Here is a 10,363-nt window from a genome sequence, read left to right on the forward strand (position 1 = left end):
TTAATTTTGTAAACAGTATCATATAATGATAGAATTTGATACATTAATAAATCATAATTATTAAAAACATAACAGAACTATTGATTTAAGGTGTAAAAGTGTTACTCCCCTCTAAAATTTATTTGACATTCATTTAAATTATCTTATATTGATTGTTTTTTATAATTTAAAATTAAATTATCTCTTTTTTTTCTTATACTCATGAGTTCTTTACATTTTGTTTTAGTTATCGGAATATGCATTATCTGATTTAAGATTGTATGACCTTGCTAATGGTAATTTAGTTCTTTTCTTTCGATGCTATTTCTTTTTTTGTCCCATTTTCATAATATACGAATAAATTTTGTTTTGTACATTAACTAAAATTTATGGGTCACAAATCAACAATAACAGACATTAAATCAAATTTTTTAAATTAAAATTAATTAGTTGAAAACATTGTTGAATAATATTTTTGAATATTTACTAATAAATTAGCAATTCATGAATCGAATATGTTGTTGTTAATATTTATATAGTTTTATATACCTATTCTTTGATGGATGTTAATGTAAATTTTAAAAATTTGTTATTTCATCGGTATTGTCATTTATTTTTTTTTCTATTCCTTAATATAAAAAATTAGTAATTACAAGGTATATATTATTAATTTTTGACCTTCAAAATATTGTATAATTTTAATTTTTTTTTATTAGTATTATTGAACATCGTTCAGAAATTGGTTTAGATATGATATAGTATAAATATTTATGTATACAATACCAAAACATAGAAAAAAAAACATTTTATCTGATTATTATTTTAATTATTAATTTTAATGATTAATACTACAGCTACTCCTGATGTTGGAGTACTCAAAAGTTAATGTAAAAATTTAAACATTGTTTTTTTGATAATTATTTTAATTACAAAATGTTTTTATTGTTTATTTTTTAATGGTTCCTAAATTAAAATTAAATTAATTAAAACTTGAGAGGAGTGTAATGTATTCCGTGTAGATAATCGAATGTTTATTTACTAGGAATAATTGACTGAAGATCTAGTTAAGGGTTTAGCCACATATGGACATATTGTACTAACGTAACGTTAATTCACGAAGTGTTTCAAGGTCTTCGAGAAAATGGCAACCGAAGTGGAGGTGTCGTTTAGACAACCATTATCATTAAACAGGCGAAAGTAATTCTGGTTTCTTTTTTTACTTCAGCAGGAAAATCGCACCTTTTTAGTCTGACCATTATGTACACACGTTAAAAATAATAACAATGGACGATAAGGATTTAAAACGAGAAAGTATAAAATATATATCATCAGGCCATCTAATAGAATTTATTGCTATTTCTCATTAATTTCTATAATTCACTCCAATGTAGAAATCCCAGTTTGGGTATACCATTTTTCATTAGCTTATATAATAATTTATTAATTTATCGATTATTATTTTTATTTAATTTATAAATTATTAGCTTATATAAATGATTTTTAATTCACCATTTAGGTATACTGTTTTGTTATTAGCTTATATAATAACCTAATTGTTTGTTGACTGTTATTATTATTATGATTGTTAAATTATGTACTTTACAGGCTAACTCTGTACGTAGGTTTTCCCATAAACTTATAAATAAATTATTATTATCATTAATTTTATTATGTAAATTAAAAAAAAATAATCGAAATTTAAAAGGAAATAGAGGCGATAAATACTTATTATTTTTCAGTTAAAAAAAAATTTAAATCTTCTGTCTAGAGACTTAAGAAAAGTTCTCTTCCCTTCTGAGAAGTTCGAAGTTCGGTCGTGTTTAAAGAAAGACGATTCTTTATCACTTATATTATTTAATGTAGTACTTGGATATGTTATTAAAAGTGTGATGAATACCGAAAAGGGTTTAACTTCAGGTGGTGAAATACCTGTGCTTGGGTTGGGTACGCTGATTTAGTATTATTAGGCGAGGACAAGGAAACTATAAAACTAAATACAACCACGTTGTTAAACTCTAGTAAAGAACAGCACCCTACTACGTTTCCAACAGAACACAACACCATGACCTAAATATCCCTTTTGTCCTTGATCTCATACCAACTAAATTCTCAAAATTCCATATAAACCTTTCCAACCATCCTAATCCTTTGGTTCGAACCTTATCTAGTTCCACCCATCCTTATAGCCCACCTAGAAGGTTGAAACGGCAGTGGCCAAGAGACTTATTAAAATAAAAATGGACAATTGGAGTTCTGGCAATGGTCTGATTCTCCACTCAAGTTGAGTGTTTGTGGCTTTAGCGCACTTGCTCAGCCTCCACTGGCTCATTACCAGTGATGCTGCGAGAGGGATGCGCTGGGATCTCTTGAGCTCTGCTCTACCCCTCACACTTGGGGGATAGAGTGGGCTCAGGGATCCTCAGGTCGATTGTGTAAATATTGTATATATTATTTTATCATTATGTTATTTTACTTATTTATTTTTCATACAGATAGAAGTGAGTACATTTGAACTGGTAGATAGGTTTAAGTATTTAGGTTCTAAGGTAACTAGACATAACGAAATTGATGAGAAAATAAAAGGCGGGAAATGCTTGTTATTTTTCAATTTCGAAATTTCTCAGCTCGCGTGTTCTATGTAGATAATAATAAGCGTGGCCTCTTACATTAAGGAAAGAACAGCGCGTTAAGGTTTTTGAAAATAAAGTATTACGTAAAATATTTTACTGGATTAACGGGAGAATTTAGAAGGCTGCACCAGATAAATATAATTCAGGTTACAGCATTGCAGCATATATATAAAATGGGCGTGTAAGGTTGTTGGTCTTATTAACGAGTGGATCCCTACAATATTAATAAACACAACCGAAGGGTAAACCTCCGAGGGGTAGACCGAAACGTAGATGGGAGGATTGCCTTAAAACTGATTTAGCAGATTTTGGTTTAGTGAGGAGTCACTGGAAAGATGAATGTAGAGAGCGATTGGTGGTATCGGCATTAAACCTTCGGGTTCGCCAAATTCATATAATTATTATTATTGATTGGAGAAGTTTCTCGGGGGGTGCGGTCAGCAAAGAACAACATAAATAAACAAAACCATATTTATTTATTTTATGCCGACGTTTCGACCTGAATTTCAGGTCTTCATCAGGGCTATAGAACAAAAGAGATAACAACATTTAGAGAAACATACAATTGAAAAGGAATAGTATACAAACAAATTTAGAATTATACAAAATATTGAATTACATCATAAAAGATAAAAAATTGATAACTGATAATTGAATAATAAAAAAATTTTAATTGATTGATAATCGTGGAATTGGATGGTAGTTGATTGAAAACAGTGACAGTGACATATTATATTTCACCTGAATGTAATTCTAAATTTGTTTGCATACTATTCCTTTTCAATTGTATGTTTCTCTAAATGTTGTTGTTATTTCTTTTGTTCTATAGCCCTGATGAAGACCTGAAACTCAGGTCGAAACGTCGGCATAAAATAAATAAATATGGTTTTGTTTATTTATGTTGTTCTTTGCTGACCGCACCCCCCCCCCGAGAAATTTCTCCAATCATTAATCTACGGTCAACTATCTACACCTAATTATTATTATTATATTTCTTACTGTTCCTACACTAAGAGAAGGTTTTTGAAAATGTGTTGTGTAAAATATTTGGACGTATAAGTTAATAGAAGAATTGAAATGATTACTCAACCATTGCGTACATACATTGAACTGTATCCAAAAAATATAAATTCGGTGGTCAGTCCTTCGATTGTTGGTTGTTCTTAACGGGGGAGGGGGGGGGGGTGTTTTCATGTTCTACTTGTTTTAATTAATTTTGAAATTTACCCAACCTTCAGAATCAATAATTAATTCTAGTTTAAGATTTAATATTTTAAAATTCTATCAATGGGGTGTAAATACATTGTTTCCAATATTATCAATTCACTTTTAGAATTCTTAGATCAGATTTACTATATGTATTATAATGTACAGTTGTAAATAGCAATAAATAAATATTTTAAAAAAAAATTATAATTAACTATGAATCAACATTTTGTCGAATATCATGAAAACTACTTTATAGTACATTAAATTTAGGTTTAGTTTGAGTGCTAATTTTGAAAATAAATTCACTAACTACTGATTTTTCAGTGCATTCTTTATGAAATGTTGCTTTTTAAAAACCAATGTATTGGAGAACTATTGAACGTACATATTTGGGCTCATATTTTAGTAAATTTACTCTACTTAAAATCCTTTTTTCTATTAGAATTTCTAGTGTTGTTGATAGTTTTAACGATTTGGAGCTCGGAATGAAAAATTATTTTTTTAACATATTGAAACAGCCATCTTTTATTCCCTACTACTTATACTTGGCAGACTTATCTATTAACTCTAAATAGTTTTGAATTAAGTATTTAAAAATTGGGATGAAATAACTGCCTTTTTTCTCCTCTCGGGCTCTTGTACTATAAAGCTGGATTACATGTAACATAACCTATGAATTAACTTTCCTTAAAACATTTCATCGGCTATTTCTTATTTTTATTATCCATACATGTGATGTATATATGAACTTATATTTCTGCTCTTATAAATAAAAAACTAAATGTTAAAGTTAATTAACAAGATTTGAAACAAGGTATTCACACCAAATTGATAGAATTAAAAAACAAAAATCTTAGACTAAATTTAATTTTAGATTTCAAATGTTGGGTAAATTCTGTAATTAATTAAAGCACACATAATCCAAATATTTATCTGTTGGGAGTTCTAAAACAATACTGAACATTAACTTGTGGATCCAATATTAGCGCTCTTTGATCTGTACCCAAAATCCGACACTCTACCACAAATAGAAGCCAACTTGTACCAGTCTACCGAAGTTTGCTTTAGCGGTTTAGTACTTTTCGATTGAACCGGTTTATTGGCTGTTCTAAGAATTCGTTGAACTGCTGTTTTCCTCAGTCCTCTTTTCCTGGTCAAATATTCTGTAATTGAGGTACGATTGCATAAAAATATTATTTTTTTTTAAATAAGGCTTAAATGGACATTCTTTGTGTGATACTAGGAGAAAAAAAGTGTACAAATTGTATGAGTTATAAAACAAAAACAAAAAAAACACAAACATGCCGAAGAGATCGCCACTTAGACTAGCTATGGCACGTTACGGCCGTGCAGGTTGTGGCGCAGGTTCCTGTGCGCTCGGTTCGGAACGTTGTGGGTTCGATTCCCACCTGGGGCTGTTAAACATTCATTTTTCAGCGGTCCCAAAGAATGAATCTTGACACTCCCACCTTTCTTAGTACGCGGCGGCAACCCAGGTAGCCAGGGGTTGGCAAGAAGAACCACAAGGCCTACTTGCCAGACTTGTTTCCCCCCACCAAATACCAGTACCAGTAGTCTATATATGCTAACTCATGATCTTTTGATAAATTATAACGTAGTAAATTACCACTCTGGTCATCAATCGTTCAACCTTATGCTGAATCTACACGTTTGTTACTTGCCGCAAAGCTTGTGCAAATGCGTGGTAATCAAAGAAAACAACAGACTTCGATTTGTTTTAGTTTAGTGGCGCCAAACTTTATTGGTCATCAACACCATTTATATTTTATTTAATTTTGCTTAAATTTCTTTAATTTTATTTACTTTTTAATTTGATTATTTATTATTTTATTGTTTCTCGTTCAATGTTATATTTTTGTCAGTCAATATTTTGATTTTAAAAACTGAAACACTAATTCTGTTGTTTTATCATCGGTCTCCGAGGGTTTTTGAAATATCTCGGCTTAGTCCTAAGCTATTGAGGTGTGGTGTGAAATATGGACATTATTGGAAAATATGGCTTATTTTCAAATTGTTGTAGCAATACTGGCAGTTTGGAGGAGTTTCTTTTGAAATAAGATAGGAGTGAGTGAGCCTCGTGTGACCTATTCTCAGCCTGGTCAGTACAACTTCCTCTCTACGGCATTTGCGACTGGAGGTACCCCAGGGCTTGTCATCCTTTTTAATAATCTCTAATTTACTCCTTGGGCTTTCATTCGACAAAGATCGCCATTTATCTTTGACTTCCTTTTCAAGAGGTTTGCTCATTTCTGATGGAGTTGAAATTTCTATACCCCGTCACGGAAGCGCGAATGCTTCTCTTGCAGCGTGATCGGCCAGTACACTCCCTGAGATTCATACATGGCTTGGAACTCATATAAATGTAACTGACATACCAATATTATGTAGAGTGTTTAAGTAAAAATGGAAGCAGGAAATTTTCGGATGCTCTGGATATATACAATATTTAATGAGTCTGTAATTATTGTTATGTTGTTGTGGTTCAAAGCAAACTTCGGTGTCCACACATAATTTTGTCCTTTTAATTTTTGTCGGCTATTACATTCGATTTATTCTATTTTCATTATAAAAAAGAACAAAATGAAGATAGGCGAAATAAAATGAAACCTAAATATCAGCTATGTAAGTTCTAGATAATACAAATAGTACTACATAATCTATAAATTCAGCTTTCTTTCTAGAATTTTTTTCAGAAACTTTTAATAAAAAAAAATAGTTAAGATGAATCGTACTGTAGTTAAATTGGTGTGGGGGGAGGATATCTAACAAAGTCCTTAAAGTGTATTAAGTTATTTACCTATACTTAATTTATTAGTTCTTTTCATTTCGGTCTGATGTCGTTTTTAAATGAACTGCATATGGATATAGCGTTAGATTGCATTTGAAGATGTCTGTTGAAAGGTGGAAGCATAGGGCATGTGCCACAGCTCATGCGTTTCGTGGGGGACAGTCGTGTTAAGCATTTGTTTACCATCCATTACTTGTAAATTCACGATATAAATGGCCACGGACAGTTTGAGCAATAGATTTCCGGTAATTGGTTATAGTAGACCAGATGTTTGGAGGCTATTTTCCGGACAAGTGCTTTCTACCCTTACCACCTGATACTGTTCTCACAGCCTTTAGTATAAGAGAGCCCAAGAGGAGAAAAAGGCAGTTATTTCAACACAATTTTCGATTAATTTAATGAAAACTATGTATAATTACTAGTCGAAATCGATGAGTCTGTCAAGTATAGGTAGGGGTAAAATAAAAAATGGCGGCTGTTTCAAAATGCTAAAAAAGATAATTTTTCTTTCGGAGCTCTATATATCTTTCAAACTACCTACAATACTAGAAAATGTAAGAGAACATCATTTAAAGAAGAGTAAATTTTCTAAAATATGAGCCCTAAGAGAGCTATTTACCTTCAATAGTTCCCGAGATATAGCTTTTTAAATAGCAACATTTCATTTAATAAAACTGAATCAAGATGAAAAAAGTCTAATTTTTAATTTCTATAAAAATGGTAATTAAAGGTTTCAGATGATGTTATAAAAGAATATGATTACTTTTTCATAAAATAATTTATTTTAACCTACTTTACCAAAAGATCAGAACTTGGTGAATTTATTTTGAGAAATCTTTATCTCTAAATGTATTAGTCCTATAGATGTCTATTAGCACTCAACTCGAAGCTAGATTTATGTACTATAAAGTAGTTTATGAGGTTTATCTTCGTAGGAGTAATTTTTATTATATTTGCCAAAATAAATTTTAAAAATGTTGATTTCTAGTTGCTCAGACAAAACGTTTGATGTATGGAAAATATATCTCAGGAACCATTATATTAACTCAAATTAAAGCTAGTTTAATATACTATGCAGTGGCTTATAACGTTTATCTTCGAACAATAGTAGTTTTTATTGGAAGAAGATAGTTGACCGTATGAAGTAGATTGTAGGATGATAGTCCGGGTGGCGGTCAATAAAGCTATCAAAATAGTAAAAGCTATTTATTGTTAACCTACGTTTCAGCCCACTTTGCAGGGCTGTCATATTGAAACAAAGATGACAACATTCAGTTGTGATCAGCCCTGCAAAATGGAGCGAAACGCTAACAATAAGTAGTTTTGATGATATTGGGATATGAAATTTTGTCCGAAAAACTAGAAATGAATTTATGTTATTAAATATCAGAAAACTACTACTCCTATGAAGGTATATGTAATAAACTGCTTTATAATATATTTAACTAGCTTTAATTTGAGTGTTAATTGACATTTGTACGTCTAATGATTCCTGAAATATAGTTTTCCCAAAATAGTTTCACTAATTACTGATTTCTTGTTATTTTTTAATGAATTGTTTCTTTTTAATAAATTGTAACTCGAGAACTATTGAACGTAAAGGGCTCTATGGAGGATCATATTTTATAAAATTTACTCTGCTTCAAATGATGTTCTATTAGTTTTTCTAGTGTTGTTAGTAGTTCTAAAGATATGGAGCGCTTAATGGAAAATTAATTCTTTGTAACGTTTTAGAACAACCGACATTTTTTATTCTCCCTACCTATACTTGGCAGACTCATCAATTTCGACTAATAATTATGAATAGTTTTCATTAAAGTGACCAAAAATGAGGGTAAAGTAACTGAATTTTTTCCATACTTATATTTTATTTCTATTAGGGCATTAGATCTAAATTTGGACATGCAGCTTTCCAACAGGTGTATTAAGGTTGGGATTGGATAAAATGTAGAGAAGTTATAAACAATGGAAACAAAATTCTAAGGAATCAAGATGAAAAACGTCTAATTTTTAAAATGTTTGAAAAATGATATTTAAGGGTTTCAGACGATGTTATAAAAGAATATGATTACTTTTTCATAAAACAATTTTTTTTTTTAATCTACTTAACCGAAATCATCAATTTCTTTTTTTTTTTTTATTTTTAGTGAATATATTTATTATTATATTTTTTTCTATTTTTCAGAAAGAGTAAAATCGATTGGTATATAATAACGATGAAAAAAATGTTTATTAATTTTTTTAGTAAATTTTTTTTTTTACCGAAGAAATCAGAACTGCCTATTACTTTTCCGGAAAGTTTTTGAACATTTAGCAAAAATTCCATGACAATCGTATGAACGGTATGGCAGCGCATAAAGAACGAGTAAACAAATATTTATTTTAATATATTAAATTTGATCCTTAGAAGGATGAGTCCTGTGGAGACTCAAGGATAAGGATGTAAATATTGAAGAAAAATTGATTGGGTCTTGAACATTGACCGTTTGTTAGAGGATCACCCAGGCGCCTCTTTTTGCTACCGATTGCCTTAGCTAATCGTTAATAAGTTTACAGAGCTATCATGGAAGCTACAGGTGTAGGGCGCCTGGTGTTGAGGTTATGTACAAATATTTACATCTAGTCATGTAAACATTTGTTCTCACTATATATTGTAACGGCTACTTGACTAAATAGTTTTCTGGTGTTCGTGGTTGTTTGCATGTTTGTTTATTGGAAACAGGTTTCGTGTTAGTTGTTCTAAACGCATTTTCGTGTGTTATAAACGCAAACGTGATTTCCTTGATACTCCTGCATAAAACGGTTCTTTCGGTTTAGCTCGAAGTCATAGATTTATGTAAACATGTCAAGTACAATTTTTTTGGCTATAAAAGACCTTTTTTTGGCAATGGCAGGATGAGTGGTCTGTATATCTCACCACCGGGAGAGAATACTTATCGGATTTTGTGCATTAAATAAAAAAAATAATCCAACTCTGAGCTCTTAAAATTTGAGATGGTTGATTTAAATCTTTTTAACAAGTTATTCCTTTTTAAAAAATTAATACCAATTTTATGGTTTTTTCGTCATCGTTTAGGGCTACTGATTCTCCTGGCCTACTCCTAACCTACTTAAACCCGTAGTGTGGACAGGACATTCACGCCGTTTTCCAATTTCAGGCGCTCTTTAAATATTGCTCGATTAAACTATCTTAAATTCTCCTCTTCCCGATTTAAGCTAATATTTCAAAAGTGATATAGGACCGTCGCTCCTCGGGAGTCTTAGCGGGGTGGGTCCGGACTGCCTTTTTATTGTTATGATCTCCTCTTGTGAGATTGTGACATGTCTTACCTGCTAAGTTTCCAGAATTCCCTCCTTCGGCGAATAGTCCGAGGAACTTCACTTCAACGAGCCAGGATCAGTGCTATCCATGATCAGCTCCACCTCCCCTCTGTGCCGGAGTTCATAGGCCGCAGGCACATCAAGTTTTTTGATGGGATGAAGGCATGTGCTAACCCGCTGTTCAGAGAGGTCGCCCCTCCACCAAGACACGGAAGGTGGCAAAGCACTGTCACCTTGGTCGACGTACTCGCCGAGGGAAGGGCTTCGTGTTCTGCAACCTGAAGTCATCTTAACCCTTTTACTCCCCCAGTGGAGCGGCCCTCCCCGTTCTTTGTACCCCCGGCCAGCAACTCCTGGGCAAATATTAGGAGTATTCATGATGTTATGTTAAATGTTTTACCATGTTAAATGTTAT

At 31.7% G+C, this 10,363-nt stretch overlaps 1 protein-coding gene across 1 annotated transcript in view; it reads left to right on the forward strand.

The window, feature by feature from the left end:
• Nucleotides 1–10,363, forward strand: part of LOC106679622 (myelin regulatory factor) — a 124,685-nt gene that overhangs the window by 972 nt on the left and 113,350 nt on the right. The gene's annotated exons all lie outside the window — the stretch shown is intronic.

This window comes from Halyomorpha halys, unplaced genomic scaffold (genome assembly GCF_000696795.3).
Source record: "Halyomorpha halys isolate HHAL.00 unplaced genomic scaffold, Hhal_1.1 Scaffold211.1, whole genome shotgun sequence".
NCBI lineage: Eukaryota > Metazoa > Arthropoda > Insecta > Hemiptera > Pentatomidae > Halyomorpha > Halyomorpha halys.